Source organism: Oreochromis aureus, linkage group 7 (assembly GCF_013358895.1).
Source record: "Oreochromis aureus strain Israel breed Guangdong linkage group 7, ZZ_aureus, whole genome shotgun sequence".
In the NCBI taxonomy this organism is placed as follows: Eukaryota; Metazoa; Chordata; class Actinopteri; order Cichliformes; family Cichlidae; genus Oreochromis; species Oreochromis aureus.
Window position 1 is genome coordinate 28,577,460 of NC_052948.1, and position 3,845 is coordinate 28,581,304.

Genomic DNA, 3,845 nt, shown 5'->3' on the forward strand with positions numbered 1-3,845 from the left:
TCAGGATATTTAATGGAGGTGCACAGAAACAGGGACTGGTCTCTGAATAGGAGGAGACCTTTCATTTCTGAGCAGCTGCCTGTCCCACATGCTGACATGAGCCCTCAAAGTTTACCCAGTGAATTTCTGCGATGTGAGGACTAAAAGAAAAAGAGCCAAATTTGTTCCTTCCCTGATACTCTGAGCGCCTGTACCTTACATATTTATAATACTTACAGTTTCCCCTTGTTTCATTAAATAAAGTTGCTGTCTAGAATGAGTGGGCTGACTGTGAGGGAGTGTTTTTTAGGTTTGACTGATTTCATACACAGGAAATGTGATGATGACACTGAATGTGGAGACTTCTCACAGAAACAACCTTCAAAGAAAATCACGCTGCTCCATTTTTATTCCAACTTCATATTTGGCACGTCCACACCGACTGTCATCCATCACGGCTCGCACTTCCTGATCACGTCTCCGGGGGAACGAGGTTCATCTCTCCCTCTTCCACCAACCAGAAAAAAAGGCAACCCCACCACGTCTCCAATCTCCCTCCGAGCAGCAGCAGCGATGCAGAGCGGGGGAAAAAAAATCAGCCGGCACGCTCTGCAACTTCTCTGCAAAATGAATACTTTTTAATTTGGCTGCCTGGGATGGCCCCGGGCCCCCGGACAATGTTGATGGATGATGTTTTAATGCTGCTGAATGTTATTTTTACTGAACAGGGAAAACTATAAATTTTTACTTCATTGGCAATGATTGTGCCCCATGCATAAAGAAGCACGGCGGCGGCGGCACCCATGAATAATCGCCCCTCGTAGCAGATGTTACTCTGCAGAAACCAATTCCTCGGATAAGATTTGCACAAGATTAATTGTCTACAGCTGTTTCATGGCCCGCTGCAATCTTAATACATTTATGATAAGTTTAAAAGCTGAGCAGAGGCAGCGCAGCCTCCCGAGCGAGGCCGCTTTATTCTTACATCTGGATTCATATCCTCTGTCGGATTCATCATTAGCCTTTATGCTCGGCGACGGCGACGAGGCCGGCCATCATTACCGCGCCACGTGCAACACTGTCTCTTTCTTCTTCCTCCTATTTTCATCTCTCCCGCTTCTCAGTGACTGAATTATTCAGATATGTGCAAATGAGTTGTTTTCATTTTTCCCTGCTGGAAGTGGAAATTGAAAGTGACCCGGCGTGACCCCCATCTATTACTCAAGCTAAATTGCAGTGAATGTGCGGCGTGGCTCATTGTGGCACCGCTGTTCTTTGTTAAGCGGCGAGCTGTGACCCCGCGCTGCTTGCAGCTTTTGCAGCAGCAGCTCGTTACGACCCGCACGCTCCTCGCTGCTTTAGAGCCCCATTTAAATATTCTGCGCAGAACAAAGGCAATCATGTCGGGAGCGCGGGGCCGGGTCAGGGGCCGCTGCCGCAGGACAGTAGTTTAAGGTGAGTTTGTGAGGAGACGCTTCAAAGTTCCCGACCCACCGGCAAACGCTCGGGAGGCCATTTAACCCTCCCTCTTGCTCATTGTGTGCTTTTCATCCCGCCTCAGATCATTTAACTCCGCGGAGCTGCTTTCTCTCTGCGGCACAGCGGCAACGGATCGTCCATTATTTATGACGTGAAGCAGCTCAGCGATTGAAAGAAGCAGAGGAGCTCAGGAACTTACTGTAAAATCAATATGCACACAAAATAAATGCTTTATAACACACTCTAATGTGGCTGTAATCACATCTAAGACCTTTCATATACATATTTAATATCCCGGCTGGTTTTTACTTTATTATTACATTTAAATACATGATCCACAGGAGGTCGTTCAGCTGCTAGCTAACATGTTAACACTGCTCTCCTTACAAGTATGCATCATAAACTACATGTTACATGTTTTTTGATGATTATAGAGGGGACAACACCACAAATCACAAAAAGCATTTCTTATTTCATGACAAACAAGAATTTGTTGAATTATACACACTCACATTTATATGTAAAACTTAAAGCTTCATTTTTGGGTGCCGAAATGTTGTTTTTTCAGTTTCAATCACCAACTGGAGCTCAGACTTCTTGGACCGGTTGTTAGCATTTTGCTAGCCTAGCAGACAGCTAGCAGCTACAGCCGCCTGTGTCAAAGAGGCCACGCCCCTAACAATACAAACTTCCAGCCTTACACAATTTAAACAGGTGAGTTATGAACCCACCGTCCCGAAATTATGAAAGATGAAAACTTTTTCTGCTTTGAGAATTGCTTTTCTATCCGACACCATGTAAAATCTTCTGATGCTTTGCCAAAGTGAATTTAAACAAGTAGATAATAAAACACCTGTACAGGTGTTATGCAGGGTGAAATTATCAACCAGTTTTCATACCAGGCCGTAAACCTGTTTATTTCAGCGTTATCTCCGACATATTTTAGCCTGCAGATGTGTATTATTTGTAATTTTTTTTTATTTTTGCCTCCATCATAGCCTGACGCAAACTAACGTCCATGACCACATGCGAAGCCAGCATTTCCGTCTTGCCCTCCTGACGTCCAGCCTTCCTGGGCTTCAGTGAGAGAAGCGCAGACCTGAGGTCTCAGAGCTGCGCGGAGCCCTGCAGCCTCCCAGATTTATTTCAGCCGAGCAGCTCGGGGCGGTGCCGCCGGCGTTACGATGACCCCATACATCACGCCTCGTGTGAGCACATATTAAGTGCTTTTCTCATCATCCCCCCCGCCCATTAAAAGTAAATAATCCGTTAAGGAGCGGTCCAATTCCTCATACGTGACAGGTATCTGTTTGTACAGAGCCAGGAAGGTGTGCGAGGAGAGTGAGGAGGAGGAGGAGCGCTGGCGTGAGAGGACTCTGATTACCTCGCTGTAGCTGCTAAAGTCAGATGTACGCCCGCTGTGTGACCCCGGCGTTTACATAAAGCTGCAAAGAATGGAAGCGTATGAGAAGTTAGATTCACTGCCGCTGTGAGCGCACAGGAAAAAAGGTAGACGCTCGGCGTTCACTTCATTAACGCACATTTCCTAATGAGCGCGAGCTCAGGGAAACCAATCAGTAATTAAGTCCCGCCATCACATGAGAATAAATTAAAATGCTTTCATGTTTTTGCATATTTATGATGCTGAATTTATTCTGCAGCTTCCATATAAATCATGCAAATTTATGAAGTGAACGTTTGGTTTTATTACAGCGAATTATGTCATGTTCGATATCTGAGGTGGTGCAGGAGGGAGGTAAAGGCCGCGCTCATGGTGCTTAGTCTAGATTATTTATGACCACTTCCTGTCAGCCTGCGCACAGCTGTGAGTGTGTGTGTGATCAGGATATTGATGATACAGTCTCTTCATGTCCACTCTCACGGCGACGCTTCGATCACGTCGGGTTACAAACTGTATTTATCTCTCTCATCAGCTCCATTAGAAACATCAGCAAGTCACATGTTCTGTTGTTTTACAAGGAAAGACCATTTTCATTTTCTTATAGTCAAAACATTTCCTGGAATTTCAAAGTCAAAACTATAACCCAAATAAAGATGAATCGATCTGGGAAATAATACGAATTTATAGCTTTGATTTGATTGATATTAATGTAAATCAGACTGAATCACTTCAGCTTAATTTAGAGGAAAACTGGATCTTACTTGTTTGCTGGACATCGTTCTGTTTCAGTTTCAAATGCTTTTATTCATTTCTATTTTCCATGAAAATCAATTGATAAAAAAGGTTTATCATCTTTGATTTCACTTTTTAAATCCATTTTTACTCCATCAGCTCATCATCAATCTCCTACTTTTTATTTACTTTAAACAAAAATTTGTTTTTGAAAGTAAAAATGTTTCCTCCGTCATAACAAGTGTGTTGTTTT

The 3,845-nt window shown here is 43.8% G+C and overlaps 1 long non-coding RNA gene across 1 annotated transcript; it reads left to right on the forward strand.

The window, feature by feature from the left end:
* Positions 1–955: 955 nt before the first annotated feature.
* Positions 956–3,045, forward strand: LOC120441261. Its single transcript, XR_005613935.1, has 4 exons — positions 956–1,434; positions 1,541–1,658; positions 2,027–2,172; positions 2,457–3,045. It is a non-coding gene; the product is annotated as an uncharacterized LOC120441261 (long non-coding RNA).
* Positions 3,046–3,845: the final 800 nt, after the last annotated feature.